General features: G+C 47.0%; 1 long non-coding RNA gene across 1 annotated transcript in view; it reads left to right on the top strand.

The window, feature by feature from the left end:
* The window catches only part of LOC144766964 (uncharacterized), a 176,415-nt gene that overhangs the window by 40,588 nt on the left and 119,125 nt on the right, over positions 1–16,702 (top strand). The window lies entirely within an intron of this gene.

Below are 16,702 nucleotides of genomic sequence, written 5' to 3'. Positions count from 1 at the left end.
AGTGGCGTTGCGTGTGTGAGTGGCGTTGCGTGTGAGTGGCGTTGCGTGGCTGAGTGGCGTTCCTTGGGTGAGTGGCGTTGCGTGTGTGAGTGGCGTTGCGTGGGTGAGTGGCATTGCGTGGGTGAGTGGGTGTGTGTGTGGCGTTGCGTGTGTGTGTGGCGTTGCGTGTGAGTGGCCTTGCGTGTGTGAGTGGCGTTGCGTGTGTGAGTGGCGTTGCGTGTGAGTGGCGTTGCGTGGCTGAGTGGCGTTCCTTGGGTGAGTGGCGTTGCGTGGGTGAGTGGCGTTGCGTGGGTGAGTGGCATTGCGTGGGTGAGTGGGTGTGTGTGTGGCGTTGCGTGTGTGAGTGGCGTTGCGTGTGTGAGTGGCGTTGCGTGTGTGAGTGCCGTTGCGTGTGTGAGTGGCATTGCATGTGTGAGTGGCGTTGCGTGTGTGAGTGGCGTTGCGTGTGTGAGTGGCGTAGCATGTGTGAGTGGCGTTGCATGTGTGAGTGGCGTTGCGTGTGTGTGGCGTTGCATGTGTGAGTGGCGTGTGTGGCGTTGCGTGGCAGAGTGGCGTTGCGTGGGTGAATGGCATTGCGTGGTTGAGTGGCGTTGCGTGAGTGGCGTTGCGTGGGTGAGTGGCGTTGCGTGGGTGAGTGGCGTTGCGTGGCTGAGTGGCGTTGCGTGGCTGAGTGGCGTTGAGTGGCGTCCCGCGTGTGAGTGGCGTCGCGCGTGTGAGTGGCGTTGCGCGTGTGAGTGGCGTTGCGCGGCTGAGTGGCGTTGCGCGGCTGAGTGGCGTTGCGCGGCTGAGTGGCGTTGCGCGGCTGAGTGGCGTTGCGCGGCTGAGTGGCGTTGCGCGGCTGAGTGGCGTTGCGCGGCTGAGTGGCGTTGCGCGGCTGAGTGGCGTTGCACGGCTGAGTGGCGTTGCGCGGCTGAGTGGCGTTGCGTGGCTGAGTGGCGTTGCGCGGGTAAGTGGCGTTGCGCGGGTGAGTGGCGTTGCGTGGCTGAGTGGCGTTGCGTGGCTGAGTGGCGTTGCGTGGCTGAGTGGCGTTGCGTGGCTGAGTGGCGTTGCGTGGCTGAGTGGCGTTGCGTGGGTGAGTGGCGTTGCGTGGGTGAGTGGCGTTGCGGGTGAGTGGCGTTGCGTGGGTGAGTGGCGTTGAGTGGCGTTGCGTGGCTGAGTGGCCTTACCGTAATTCGACTTGAACTGTCTGCTCCAAGTTACCCTTCAAAATAGCATGAGGGGTTGAGGGTGAGTGAGGGTGAGTGAGGGTGAGGCTGCTGCGGATGCGCCCCTTAATGTGTGTGTATAAGAAATATGGTAGTTATCCAAAAGAAGGCAACATCGGAAATGTTCCACTGAAGGCAACATAAGAAATCTTTAGTCTGTACAAGCGTCGACGTAGAATAGGCCGTTTTTAAATACCACGCTGTAGAGGGAAGTTGTGAAATACTAGACATGCTTATGTGAAGTAAATAATTTTTGTTAAAAAAACATCACGTTTCTAGTGTTAGTATTTTCGTTCAGTGGGATTGTTTAAGTTTAGCGAAAAAGCATCACGTTTCTAGTGTTAGTATTTTCTTCCAGTGACTTTGTTTTTGGGGGGGTTTGTTGTTGTTCTCGAGGTAACACCCGGCTCGCATCCTGCTGTTCTAAATTAGCACATCCCCAAAGGAACTTCACAAGTGATTACAATCTTGAACACGGCGCTTAAAGTAGTCTAGCATCCTGGAGTTTTGGTAACGAAAGCCTTGGAGTCTGTGGCCTGGCTTTGTGTTCATGTAAATGGTATTAAAGAATGGTCCCAGCAGGTCCGTCGTATTGTTGGGGGTTATGGCGGGTTGCGAGGACTGTTTAGTCACGTGGATGTGCTAGAGGCTCTGTGATGTCACTCTGTGTCGGAGGAGGGAAATAGTAGGCCCGTTGAATTGAACTGACTCTGTATGTTTCATTCCGTTATATGACCGGTATGCGAAGGAGGCACTACAGGTCCAGAGCAGGCTCAACCCAGAAGTACTGGTCAAGCCTTTGCCACCTCCCAACCTTGAGGTCAGACTGAGCAAATAACTTGCGTGGTCTTGAGAAGGGAATACCCCTCTCACACGTAGATACACTTTAGGGCGTGTAGACACATAGTCTCCCCTACACCCCCACTAGGTAGTTTGCACTCACTTATTTTAGGTCCTGAAGAAAGCCAGTCTAGTCATAAGGCACTGGCTGAAACATGTTGACCCATTGGATGTGAGAGGTCGTAACTCGCCCCTTACATCCCCTTGCCTTATTTTTAACCGCTGACGGAGGCCCAGGTATTAAAGTCTAATTTTACCTACGGGTACTGGGACCACCGTTCAGCCGTTTTAACATCACTTCCTTAACTATCTTCACCGCACACTCAGTAAAATACCAGCTCCGCTGTAGTCAGGCGTTGAAGCACACCCGGGGCACGCTAGGTGCCACTGGGTGGGCCCGATGATGAAGCATGCCACCAACTAGGTTGGTGGGTGAGGGCTTTTTGAACACACCTGCTGGGTGTTCACACTCCGTGACAAAACATACCAGAGTCTTCCCCCTCCCCTAAAGTAACTTGAGCTAGTCTCTTTTTGATTTAATCATTCCGTTTATAAACATGTCAAAATAATAATTTTTTTTTAGGTGCAATGCTATAGATACAAGCGCTATTTTTGGCGTAGCAGGCTGTAGAGGGAGGGGTGGGAATAGTAGGTCTGCTGATTAGGGAATGTACAAGGCCATGTAGCTTGTAATGCGTCTGTCATTATTTCATTTTGTAGACGATTTCACTTTCAAGTCTTTTTGTGTTCTGAGAGCCTGGCTGTGTGCAGGGACAGAGAGGGGAGGTGCTGGCGTCTGGGGAGGGGGAGTTGAATTGCGAGTCTGGATGTGTAAGGGAACAGAGGGGAGAGGTGCTGGCGTTTGTGGGTTGTAATATTAACTGTTTTTTAGGTGCAATGCTATACATACTAACGGCGTTGCGTGTGTGAGTGGCGTTGCGTGTGTGAGTGGCGTTGCGTGTGTGAGTGGCGTTGCGTGTGTGAGAGGCGTTGCGTGTGTGTGGCGTTGCGTGTGTGAGTGGCGTTGCGTGTGAGTGGCGTTGCGTGTGTGAGTGGCGTTGCGTGTGTGAGTGGGGTTGCTTGTGAGTGGGGTTGCTTGTGAGTGGCGTTGCGGGTGAGTGGTGTAGCGTGGGTGAGTGGCGTTGCGTGGGTGAGTGGCGTTGCGTGGGTGAGTGGCGTTGCGTGGGTGAATGGCGTTGCGTGGGTGAGTGGCGTTGCGTGGGTGAGTGGCGTTGCGTGGGTGAGTGGCGTTGCGCGGGTGAGTGGCGTTGCGCGTGTGAGTGGCGTTGCGCGTGTGAGTGGCGTTGCGCGTGTGAGTGGCGTTGCGTGGGTGAGTGGCGTTGCGTGGCTGAGTGGCGTTGCGTGGGTGAGTGGCGTTGCGTGGCTGAGTGGCGTTGCGTGGCTGAGTGGCGTTGCGTGGCTGAGTGGCAGTGAGTGGCTGAGTGGCGTTGCATGTGTGCGTGGCGTTGCGTGTGTGAGTGGCGTGCATGAGTGGCGTTGCGTGGGTGAGTGGCGTTGCGTGGGTGAGTGGCGTTGCGTGGCTGAGTGGCGTTGCGTGGGTGAGTGGCGTTGCGTGGCTGAGTGGCGTTGCGTGGCTGAGTGGCGTTGCGTGCGTGAGTGGCGTTGCGTGCCTGAGTGGCGTTGCGTGGCTGAGTGAAACAGGCAGAAACGTAAATGGAGAGGGGGGTGAGAGTTAAAAGAGAGAGTGAAACAGGCAGAAACGTGGAGAGTTAAAAAAAAAAGCAAATGAATCTAAGCTGCGAGATGTGGCATAACAGAAGGATTGGTACTGCGTGCACCGCTGCTTGGGGTATCTGCGAGATTTGTGTAAGTAAATGGAGAGGGGGGTGAGAGTTGGAAGAGAGAGTGAAACAGGCAGAAACGTGGGGAGTTAAAAGAAAGAGGGAATGAATCTAAGCTGCGAGATGTGGCATAACAGAAGGATTGGTACTGCGTGCACCGCTGCTTGGGGTATCTGCGAGATTTGTGTAAGTAAATGGAGAGGGGGGTGAGAGTTGGAAGAGAGAGTGAAACAGGCAGAAACGTGAATCTAAGCTGCGAGACGGAGAGGGAGGGAGAGAGGAGGAAAAAGAGAGGGGGAGTGAGACAGAGGGAGGAACACAGTTAGAGTGAGACAGAGGAAGACAGGAGAGAGGGAGGGGGAGCTATAGATGTAGGGAGAGCGCGAGAGAAAGAGAGCGATAAAATTATGTGTATGCCGGGAGGGCTCAGTGCACGAAGCCTTCGGCTGCAGGGTCCTGTGATTAACTTCATGGTCAGTTTTATGTTGTTGCTGTCCCTCCAAGCGCAATGCCGCTGCCAGCAATACCAGCATCAAAGAAAAAAACAAGACGGAGGGAAGAGAGGGGAGAGGGGAGAGGGGAGGGGGGAGGAGAAATGCGACACGGCGGGAAGGGGCAGGCAGGATGACTCAGGGGAGGGGGCGGAGCGGGGCAGAGCGGCATGTGGGTGTGAACAAGCCGGGCCTTTGAAGTGAAGCTAAGTTTCACTTCAAAGGTGTCGGAGGAATGCGGGCGGCTGTGCACGCGCTTTTAAGCTCAATGCACATGCGCATTGAGCTTAAAAGTCACGGGCACTGCAAGGAATCGCCACGATTCCTTGAAAGTTAGATAAAGTCTGGATGAGCCCCTATAGTCTCGCTTGCTCGATGCGCATGCGCATCGACAGGCGAGACCTAAAAATCGCATTTGTAGAAATCGCAAATTTGCGAATAATTGCATTTAAGGAATCTCAATTAGAGATTCCTTAAATGCAATTCATGAACCATTTAAAAATTGCGATTTCGCAATATGGGGCCGCTATTTACCGAGAGGTCTGACTTCGTGGTAAATAGAGAAAACTTGGAAAAATGCACTTTTGTGCATTTTTCTAAGTTGTATGTTACACACACACATGTCCTTTGGACATGTGTGTGTGCAACACCAGTGTACAAGTGCATTTCAGGGGTGCTACAGGGTGTCCTTTGGACACCCTGGCACCCTTGAAATCGCTTCCTTATTTGCGATTCGCTAATTGTTAATCGCAAATAAGGAGTGAATGGGAATGCCATTCCTTTTTTGCGATTAGCAATTAGCGAATCGCAAATAAGGAGGCAGTAGGAATCGCTATAATTATTGCGATTTCTACATGAATCCCGTTTTGCGAGTCTTTAATAGCGATTCCTTAATAATCGCTATTAAGGACTCTCAAAATGGAACTTTGATGAATCTGGGGGATAGTCCTTTAATTAAAGCTGTGGTAACTATGAAAACGTCAGATCTAGCCCCATCGTATGCCTCTGACTGGACTCGAACTTTCATAGCCAGTCTAAAATTTCTAGTTTTTGTTCCAGCGCACTGAAGTTATCTAGGTGACGTGTCGCGCATAACAAATTCCCTAATAAATATATTAACTCCTTCAACTGGATAAATAATAATTTTGTTGATGGAAAATAGACATCCACTCACGCTGCAGTGCATCAAATTCAGCCTGATTCAGGACATAGCTGTGAGGGAAGGGCTTGTCGTATTTGCCAAGTGCTCAAGCCTCCTTGTGGCGCCCAACATATGCCGCTGACCTACACTACACAAAAGAGACCTCATTTCAGGGTTTTTTTCCCTCTGAAAGTCACAGTCCCCTCTAGAAGTCACACACTCCTCCAGAGACACTAATGATACCAGCCCCACCTGGTGAAATCTGCAGCAAAGTCAGATCTTAGAGATGATTTATGACGCACTATTAACGTAGTTCATCATCTGAGAAGAACTTTGCGTTCCCTCAAAGTACATGCCAGCTTCGGCTTAGCTGCCATTATTCAATCTTGTTACCATGAGTACAGAATGGTGGAATAGTGAGAGGAGGTCGACTCAGTCTGCCGGAATCACACGTGTCGGCTACAACAGCATCCGTGTGACTCCCCGGAGCAGTGGCCTAAAGCAAAATAATGGGGAGCCCCCTGCAGAATGTGATGAGTAGCACCTGAGTCTGCCATATATCACAGATATTCACTAGCCTTGGGCTGAAAGGGGCTGTCTGAAGGGTTGGGTTCTGCACTGCACTGCAGCGGCTACAGGAGCCTATTTTACCACCCTGCCCTGGAGTAACAACCCACTTTTTAAGTGGACTGGTAACATAAGGACCACCGTTAAATATTCCTAGCTCTCCAGCCTACTGCATTTTGAATTCTGCGACTTGTAGTTTTGCTTTTGGATTCTGGGATTTACGTTTTGCTTTTCAAATTGAATATATGACATACAAGTCCTAGGTACAAGGTGCATTTGATTAAAAAACAAGACTGCCTGAAAGTGACTATTGAATAGGGGAGGTGAATCCCATGGTTTAGCACTGCATCTAACACGTACAACCATTATATTAGCAGCCGGGACCAATCACATCAAACTCCCTACAAACAGCCAGCATGAAACACAGATTCCTACTACTTACGACTTCATCGTTGACCAATAAAGTACAACACAGCCTGTTTTTAAATATATATGTAGCAGGGAAGACAAAAGATGCACTATTAGCATCATGTCACGGTCCTGATGGGACTGGCAGAAGGTCCTCGACTTACAATGCACTAGATAGAACGGCAAGTAGAACATTGAGAACGCAAGAGCCCTAATCTACTTGATTTATGAACTATCAGTGATCTCTCATGGAGGAGAAGAAGAGACTTAGAAATGTGCAGCTTAAATAGATGTTACTGTCTCCAGGAAAGCACAGTGTGATAGATGACAAATCTCATTTTTAGGTCGCGCCTGCGAATGCAGGGGCGAAAGCCCCTGCTGTCGCAAAGCGATCTATTGTTATCATTTCAGTCCTTTTCCCGTTCAAGGACTAGGCAGAGACAACAGACTGTCACGAGCACGCAGCCGGCCGGGATCGGATCAGGTCACGCGCTCCGATCCCGGCCGGCTGTTCACAACACATGCACACATGCACACGCAAGCACAGGCAGGTACGCACACACACAGGCAGGCACACACGCAGGCACAGGCAGGCACACACGCAGGCAGGCACACAGGCAGGCACACACGCAGGCACAGGCAGGCACACACGCAGGCGCACACAACACACGCACAGACAGACGCACGCACGCACACTCCCCCCCTCCCAAACTCACCGGGCTAAACAGTCACAGAGGACGGACTTAAAAACAAAAATGCTGTCGCACTCGCACCCCTTCTTCTGGGAGCAGTGTAGGCCACTTTTACGTCATTGTAACATCAGAAACCGAAGGCTCGTCAGCTAGGGGACTCCCCGGTTCCTCTTCCATGCCGTGACCACGTCATTCCAGCTCTGACGTAAGGAGCCGCGCCTCTGCTGGCGCCGTGCCTGGGGGGAGGGGGACTGCAAGGGTTAAGTTGACAAGTCAAATGAACTCCGCGGCTCCTGCTTAATGCACTCTTATCCGAGCCCGGCTGATCCGGTCAGCGCAGCTGTTCGCTCAGTTGTGCACTTGTTCTACTGTTTGTTGTTACCTGTTGTCCCCGTTTCCTACCAGTTAAATACAGCTCTTGGCAGTGAGCACTCAACTCATCGAGCTAACTTACATCTATGAGGAAAGACCCCCCTTGCACTATGAGAAACATGTTGACGCAACCGCCCAAGGCCAACTCTGGCATACCTTGTGCATTTTAAAATGAATGTCTTTTGATAAACACATATTTACACTTTCCAGTTGTATGTTTTTGCCTTGCATTGGTAAGTCTAACCATGGTTGCAGCCTGTTATTTATAGTGCACTGAAAATGTCTTCTATTATTGATATCAATAGCGGAGAGTGGAGTGATTGTTTCGAAAAGGCATACATGAAGCCGTGCCTTTCCATAAAGGTCCAGAGAGTTTAAGGGCCAGGTAATACAGGGACATAGAACTCCCAATGAGGGATCCTTCCTACAGAGAATAACAAATGGCCAGACTACATAGTGGCGACGAAGTGACCTGTGTATATAAGCTGCCTCTGTTCGATCTCAGCCAGTAGAACATTTGCTGCTAAACTATGTTACAGTACTCCAAAACGGCAATACTGTGAAAAGAAGCAAAATGCAAATCTAATTTGTTTTATAATGTTTACATATTGTAAGAAAAATTAGAGTAAAATGAGTGTCTGCCTCCAAATTTGGTCTGCTTCACTGTTGTTAGGTTAAGTGTACTTATAAGCTATCGCGGGTTTTCAGGTAGGTGGGACCTAAATTGTGTTGTACTTTGTATGTGTGTGGGAGTAATTTGAAAATATCATATTTGTGAATGGGGAGAACGTGGAGGTCTCTAAGGTGGGAGAGCTGTGGGTGTATGGAGGGAGGTTGAGTGTGAGTCTAGCTGCTACATTCTGAACGGTCATAGCAGCTTGGTGATTTGGGCGGGTATTGTGACATAAACAGCATTTCCATAGTCTTGCTAGCTGGTGATAAGTGCTTGGGTGATTGTTCAGCGGGTGCGGAATGAAATGGGATTTGTAAAGCGCTACAGTTGCCCTCAGGCGTCCAGGCGAATCTCAACTGACCCTCATTTGGCGAGCCTGCTCATCATTTTACCTTGACTTTAGCTATGCCTTTACGCCTTGATTTGACTAAGAATTTGTTCGCCATTAGGAAATTGCTAAAAACCTATTTACTCTTTCAAACCTTCCAATATGATATGGTTTGTATAGACCCAAAAAGCGCTAGGATGCTTTTTTTTGTTAGCAGTGTGCTGCATACCTTTTTAGGTTGATTCTACCAAACAACTCAAGCTATCTAGTTGCGAAAATCCTATTGTGGGCTTACAAACAAATTACACTCACTTACAGCTCATCCGTTGCTTACCATGGGTTGATTGTATTGGCAGTCTCATTTGCTTGCTTTGTCAGTCTCATCTGCTTGCTTCTTATTTGAGGGCTTTTCTGGTCATTCTTTTGTTTCTTCCGCCCTTGGGTGTATATCCTCTGTACGGGGCTCTTGGCTAGTTGACATGTGTCTTTCCACTGCTCAGTTTTAGTGAACTACTGTTTTCTTTTTGGGTAAGCACCCCATCAGAGTTCATGTGTTTTCCAGCTCTCTCCCTCTTGTATTTCTCTCCATTCCACTCAAAAATACCGATCCCCACAATATGCTTTTGACGGTCTCTCATGGCTGCTCGCTCTTTCTCCCGTTTACTTCTTCCCACTTTCCCTGTTGCTGTCTCCCTCTTGTGCTTCTCTCCAAGTCCAATGCATTGCTTTTGTGCCCCCTTCCCACTCATCGTTACTCTTCGCAAACCCACTGCCCCCTATCTGCTCATCCGTTTTCTTAATGCCTCTTCTGCTCTTTTTTCAATATATTTTTTGAAAAGCCAATACATTTCCGCTGGCTCTCCACAAAATCTTTTTAAATTGACTTATCTGAGGGACACCAACCATTTTAGATCAATGAACACAAAATTTTAAAAAATGGTGCTCACACCATTCTGTAGGCACACACATAAGTGATGATGCAGCGCACACCCAGAAAATGACACAGCAATCAACAGCGGCTGCTTTTTGCCTTTTTTTTGGGTGTGCCCAACAGCATCAGCAAAAAGCATTGCTTTTTGCCAATGCTGTTCAGAATTGCTAATAAGTTCCAAAGGTGAGACCAATAAGCTATGCCAATACTTATTCAGCAAGTCAATAAATCTAATTATTGCATTGAAAAGTTCAAGTAGGACCAGTTTTTTTGTGTGGGGGGAAAGAAGAGTCACCAGCTCTTTATAAGCTGCTCAGTGCACAGTGGCGTGTGGAAGGTTAATGAGATGAGGTGCGCTTACAGTGGGCGTGGTCCCTAACCTGGCGCCATGCTTCTTGTTTAGCAGTCGGACAGCACGTGCCCTGTAGGCTTTTACTGGCTCATGGTAGACTTATGCTGTCTGATGTTGTGATTGCATTTCCCTGTCGAATAATCTGGGCCAGCTGACTGGTTACTTCCTAATGCATTACTTGTTTATGCTTTCTAGGACATGAATGGCACTTCCACGGCCACCAATACATAACAAGCTCCGCCTTAAGGATCTCCTTGGTGACCGTATGGCGCTATTTCACTTTCTATGCATGCAAGCCTTTGGAGAACTATGGAAATCATGGAAACTCTCACAAGAAGAATTGTGGTTTGAGTGTGAAGCGTAGGAGCCCTGTGAACTGATGGTGTTGTGAATGTTAGCAGGATCCTTCGTGACTGGAAGGGCTGAACGTTGCATCAATTATGTGCTTTGATCAGTTTATTCTTTTGATAGCAACAAAAGCTCAAAGTACAATGGACTTCGAGTTTGTGGCTTTCTAGTTGTCCAAAGTAATGTCTGCAAGTGTATTTCTTTTTGTCCATTACCAGTTCCGCAAATATGGTCTGTACTACACACTTATTTTCACTGAATTGTATTCAGTAGCACATTAAGGACAGGGAGGCGCATGCTGCAAGAAACTTTTTATTGAAATTTTATTTGAACTGTACAAGGCAGATTGCTTTCAAGTGTATATTGTGCATTCTGCTTTTTCCTTTTTGGGGGGTTTCATTCTAAAGACCATAAACTTTGAGAAATTGTAAGCAAAATCTTCAGTTGTATTTTCCATGGGAATAGTGAGAAGTGCTCTTGATGGTTTTTAAGGGCGTGGGCTTTCATTTTTAGGTCGAACATTCGAGACCTCTTGTATATAGCTTAGTATAAACTTATATGTGAATGTACTTATAGGATCTGAAGATTAGCCCTAGGACTTGTTTGCTTCTGCTTAGGGACTTTTTTTTCTGTTCAAGTGCCTCTATTTAACTGTCTTGATAGAAAACGATCCGTAGAGGTCAGTAAAATACCAGAATTGCTTTCTGCTGAGGGACTTTCTTTTTTTTCTTTTTCTGACAACTGCCTCTATTTAACGTTCTTGATAGAAACGACCAAAGAGGTCAGTAAAATACCAGAATCGCTTTAGCATTCTCTAGATTCAGTCCATAGAAATTGTCTTCCACGAGCACCGTAGACAATATTATTTTTTTCAAATCTTGTATTTTCAGTGATATGATCACCGAAGGCCCTGAATTTATATTAAAAACAGCTTTGAACTATACCATTTCCCGCTGAAAGGCAATATTTCTCTCCATGTGTTCCCATACCTGGTGTGTTGTGCAGTTTGGTGCTTACTTTCCCTCCATTTTAAAGAACAGTAGATGTTTCAGCACCCAAGCTAATGTGGCTAATAGCTAAATGCAGATAAGGTCCCAAAGGCGAGACCGATTGCATTGCAAATGCTTGTTTGTACTGAGGCATCGACAGCCTGGGACTGGCTGGATATGTGGATGAATACAGAGGACCCACAGACACAGCTGCACCCGGCCAAACCTAGACTAATGTCGTGTTAGGAGAAGCCACCAACCCCCTACACCAGTAGCTACTCGAAGAACGACTGTCAGAGCTGCGGAAGTGTCCGTTGCAGAAGCACTCAATGAAACCGGAACCTGCTTGACCAGAAATTCTGCTGATGGGAAATCGACGTCTTGAAAAGACATTGATAGCCTGGAAATCCCCATCCGGATGAGCCTTCTGGCCACGCCCACAGCTTTTGATACTGTAATATGACCTGCATGAGACAGCCAACTGTAATGGTAGGAATATTAAACGAAGATTCATTAACAATTTTTAGGTTGCTATAGTGTCCTAAATGTCCATCCAGCAATATTATCATTAGAATTAACTGATGGGCGCTATAACGCTGCAATCAGGAAGGAGGTGGGCAGGAGAGGGAATTCGCCCATTTCTGTGAAATTGTTTTTCTAATTTCTAATTTCGTGTTACGCAGGTATTGACTTTATCTGTACCTGATCCTCTTAGAGCACGTTGCACTGAGGGATCTACGCAGTAGATCCTTGAATCCATTTGATGTGTTTGATATGTGAGCTGAAGAGTTCTATTCTGTCCAGGGGATATAAGAGATTACTTTTGTTGTTTTTCTTGGTTCACTGGTGAGGGGGGTGCTGTGCTCGTAAACATAAATGTGGAAGAGACAAGGTGACATCAGATAATAAGAGAAAAAGTGTATGCCCGAGCAGCAGTTCCTGTCTGTAAAGCAAGGAGATGAATATTATCAACTTAAGAAGCGATTTATATACGATATCAACCAAACAGTCATACATGTCGATGACTTGGAATGCGAGAGGAGTGGCTAACCAAGCCTGATATCATAAAGAACAGGCAGTCGTAAGAGGCCCACATGACCAAAAAAAGAATATCATCAATCGCAAAAAAGTGTCAGGCATGTACTTGGGATGATCTACTCAGCTTGTATATAGGGGGCCATGGCAACTGCTTCTGTCCAGTGCTTAATTTGTGCAAGGGGATGCAGAGCGTGAGCACTGGTTTGGAAACCAGGATTTGCTTTACAGAATTAGACTCTCTTCCAGAGCAAAAGAGAAATCAGAACATGGAGAACATAGAAGGAAGGGAAAGATAGGAAAGGTTTAACAAAGAGTAAAATTGTGAATGAAAAAATACTTGGAAGATGGAGATGGGTGAGAGGAAGTGTAGGGTTGCAGAAGAAAGTCATGAAGTGAAATAAAGACTAGGGAGCAGATTTATGTTGCCTGACGCATCTCTGCAAATCAGCAGAGATGCGCCAAGACAGATGCGGCACGCAAGTTTATCCTTGCGCCACCCAGGATGTGCCGCATTTACAATGCGGCACACCATGGCGCAGGAATAAACAAATGCGTGTCGTATCTAGGGCGTGAAGTTGGCGCATTGCTGAAGTTGTGTTGCGTGCGGCACTCAACTCCAGCACTTTTCCAACTTTGCACTATCTGTAACGTGGTGCGTCAAGCCTTATGCCTGCTTCAAGCAGGCGCAGGGTTTTGACGCATCAGCGTTGGTAAAGTGACTCAGTGAAGTCTTGTAGATTTCACTGAGTCACTTTTCTGGGGCGTTCCTGCGACGGAACGCCCCCCCCTGCGTGGAAACGCCCACATGAAATCTGCCACAGGTTTCATGTGGTGCAGGACCTTACACCGTGACGTATTTCCATAGATGCGTCACGGTGTAAGTATGTCGCAATGTGGTGCAGGGTTTACGCCGCCGCTGTGTCACAAAAGTGACGCAACAGCGGCGCAAAAGTGGCGCAAGTCCAACATAAATCTGCCCCTAGGCATCCGAGGTAGTCGGCAACCTCAACATTCCGCAGTGCCGGCAGCAGGCTGGAAAGAAAAATCTCATTTTATATTTATTGTTTTTACAAAGCGAGCACTGAAACCGTACAGCCAGAATAGCAATAGTAAAGGAAGGCATGCACAGTTAAGGTTAAGGCAAATAGGATATCAAGTGGGACTGCTTACCTTGGAACCCGAGCCTTCCTTGCTTTCTACCTCTGTGCATCTAACCTTGGTGAAGGCCTGTGGGTGCCTTACAGCCATACCTTCCAGCAGGATCATTGACAAATAATATCTGGTTATCAACTCCACTTAGTAACCCAGTTATTAACTCAGTTATTGATATGAGGCAACTGCACATTATGCCTGGCTGTCACCCCGCACTAAACCCTTTAGATTAGTTCCAGGTTGTGGCCTTTGGCAAACACCAGATTATGAGAACAAGTATGGCTCTTTTAAATCTATGCACACATATTTGTACATGTCCTTAGCAGAGATCGCACACCGATGGGATAGTTGTGCCTTTTAACTTTGCAAAACGACCAAAAAGATTTATTTTAGAAACATCAAATAAAATGTGGTTGCATGCTGTACAAAGAGAATTAAAAAAAAATCAACGTAAGTGTCTAGAGCACTTTAGCTCGTGAAAATGATTGAGCAAATACAAAAATGTCCAAGAACTTCCATAAAACAAAGAGTTCATTTGAATCATTTCACCATCCTGCAGGCCCCCAGATGACCAAACGATATCCCATTGTATGTCAATTGGCTAGGTGGAGGAAACGACAGCCTTGAAGGTTTTGAGGTACAAGTTGAAAGCAGTAGCTGGAAAGTTCACATTTTCATATAATTTGTTTTTATCTCGTGATCGTTAAACAGTGTTTTGCGTGGCGGCTCTGCTCTATGCATGTTAGTTAACCTTTGGCAGCCTGTACTATTGCCTCGAGGTCCTGTTCATGTCACAAGGTTTATGAAACTTGAACATTGTATAACTATGTGAAATAAAAAAAAGTTTGTCCTAAATTGCAATGGATTGCAGCAACCTCAAACATTGTGTTTTGATTTCATCATATGTTTGATTTAGAGTACTTCACACAGTTACTGCATTGTTTGCTGTAACTGTTTCATGGCGCCATAAAAAGAACCACATCTTGCTAGGATTTTTACAAGCTCATGCCAGAGAGTAAAAGTGGTTCCATGCAATGGTGCCATCTCACAGGTTTAGCACTGTCTCACTCACTGCTGGACTCTGGTTAGCAACTTATAATAAGGATGTGTGATGTGCTCTGGAGAAGGGGTGCCCAGTTTCTGTAATGAAGCCAGTGTCTGTAGAACTGCTTTCAATGCACTTTTAAATATTTCTCCTTGAGTATTGTGTTTGAGCTTCTTTCTACAAGTTTAAATGGTACTGTATTTAAATTACATTTACATAGCACTTACTATACCTTCGAAGCGCTCAGGCACTTTAAGTCAGGCAGCCGTCTGCTCAGGGATCCGAGGTAAAGCTCAATCCAGTGGTTATTTTTGGTTAAAGAGATTAGGCTTGTGCTCTGGTGGAGGACATCCCATGCTTTTTACTCCAGGTTCTCTGTGGCAGATTAAATCAATAGGAGGTAGGAGTGATCATTAGTGGGGGTGGGGGGGGGCAGTTTATGTGCGGTATCACAGATGGTTGGTGGGATTAGTAGATGAGCTGGAGGTGATTAGGTGTTGTTAGGTTGCAGAAGTTTGACTTTCAAAGAAGGAGAGGTTGTGATCTTTGAAATGAGGCGAGGGCAATTTGCGGAAAAACATTCTATGAGGCAGATTTACAAGGCACTTGCGCCACGTTTACGCCGTCGTTGCGTCACGCAACGGCGACGTAAACGTGGCGCATCCCTGCGACCCATTTACAACGTGAGGCATCTAGGCAGATGCGTCAAGTTGTGATGCCCTGCGCCACTTGTGGGCGTTTCAGCGCAGGGTGGGCGTTCCGGGGCAGGTGCGCCTCGCAAAAGTGCCTGCGTGAAATCTACAAGATTTCACGCAGACACTTGTGCGACACTGCTACGTCAATTCCTTACGCTTGCTTGAAGCAAGCGTAAGGACTCACGCAGCACGTTAATTATAGGGCACACCCGAGCATTGCTGGAGTCGCGTCGCGCTTGCGACGTGACTCCAGCGATGCGCCGCCCTTACATCACGAGATGCGTCACGCATCTGCCTACCCTTGCGCCACGGCGTGCCGCATTGTAAATGCGGTGCATAAGCCGTGACGCAAGGGTAGTTTTGCGTGACGCATTTGTTCTGGCGCATCCCTGCTGATTTGCAGAGATGTGCCAGAACTCATAAATATTCCCTAAAGAGATTAAGGCAAACATGCATGTGACTTACACGATGCCAACGAGTGACAGAAGCTGCAAGATCACTGTAATAAATAAGATGTACTGCGCATACCGATCCAGAGTTTCAATGTATATGTATGGAGATTGCATATGATTGGCTTATAGATCATGTATGTATATAGATTGCATCCAACTTTGCTTGCGTATTGGGTACATATCGAGATTGTGTATAGGTTCAGATTTGTTTCCTGCACATATGTAAATGAGCAGAACTGTGTTATGTATAATTGTGTTGTGTGGATTTGAATGGTGTATCTATGGAGATTGCATATAAGCGTTTGCTCTGTCTATGTTAGCTGGATAATTTAGTAATTGGATGTGGATGTCAAGGGACACTGTGTATAAGTGCTGCTGTGATGAAAGGTTGTGTGTTTTACTTTGTAAAGAGAGTTTTGATTTGAGGTATTGCCTGGTTAAACTTTCTGTTCTTGTGTTCTTTGTGCCTTAAATGTGTAGATGTTAGGATGACTGGGAAACTTTTTGTCTAAGAAGGGTTCCATGCCCTGGCTATTGTGTGACTGGGAATTCTTGACTACATGTCCTACTTGAAAAAACATGTTGAATGGCATCATTGTGAGTGTGAAGACATATGGTGGCAGGGCCTTATGTCTGAGGAGGTTGCAAGGCTTGCAGGTCGTGAACCATTGTGCAGACTTAGTCAAACCTAGTTGTCTGATTTTTTGTTTGACATGAGATATTGAGAGTCTCATGTCTTGGAAGGTTGTGGTGTTTTCCTCGATCCATCGCAGTTACTGTAACTGCTATTTGTTGTCTTTGTGTGTCTATGTGGGTGTTGAAGAGTTTTAACAGGTTATGGTGGGTGAATGTGCAACCTAGACATGTTATAGATTTAGTCATTGTCAATAACTGCCCCTGTGCTGTTTGTGCAAGGGAATGACTGTTCTTTGTTTTGTTTGAAAGAAAGGGAGCTGTGTGGCATCCTGAATATCCCCATTCCATGTGTCCATGAGCTGGTGTCTGGATTTCTGAGAGTGAATGATGCAACAGAATGTGGCTATGTGTGGGTGGAAGCTGGAAGATAGTTACAGTTGGAGGGAGGATGATGCTGTGACTAGGACCATGTTCCTGGCACTCTACCTAAGGCATATCATGTAAATAAAGAGGATGCTTCATATACTGTCTCACCCCTCATTCAT

The sequence above is a fragment of the Lissotriton helveticus genome, chromosome 7 (genome assembly GCF_964261635.1).
Source record: "Lissotriton helveticus chromosome 7, aLisHel1.1, whole genome shotgun sequence".
In the NCBI taxonomy this organism is placed as follows: domain Eukaryota; kingdom Metazoa; phylum Chordata; class Amphibia; order Caudata; family Salamandridae; genus Lissotriton; species Lissotriton helveticus.
This window is presented reverse-complemented; position numbering and strand designations above follow the sequence as displayed.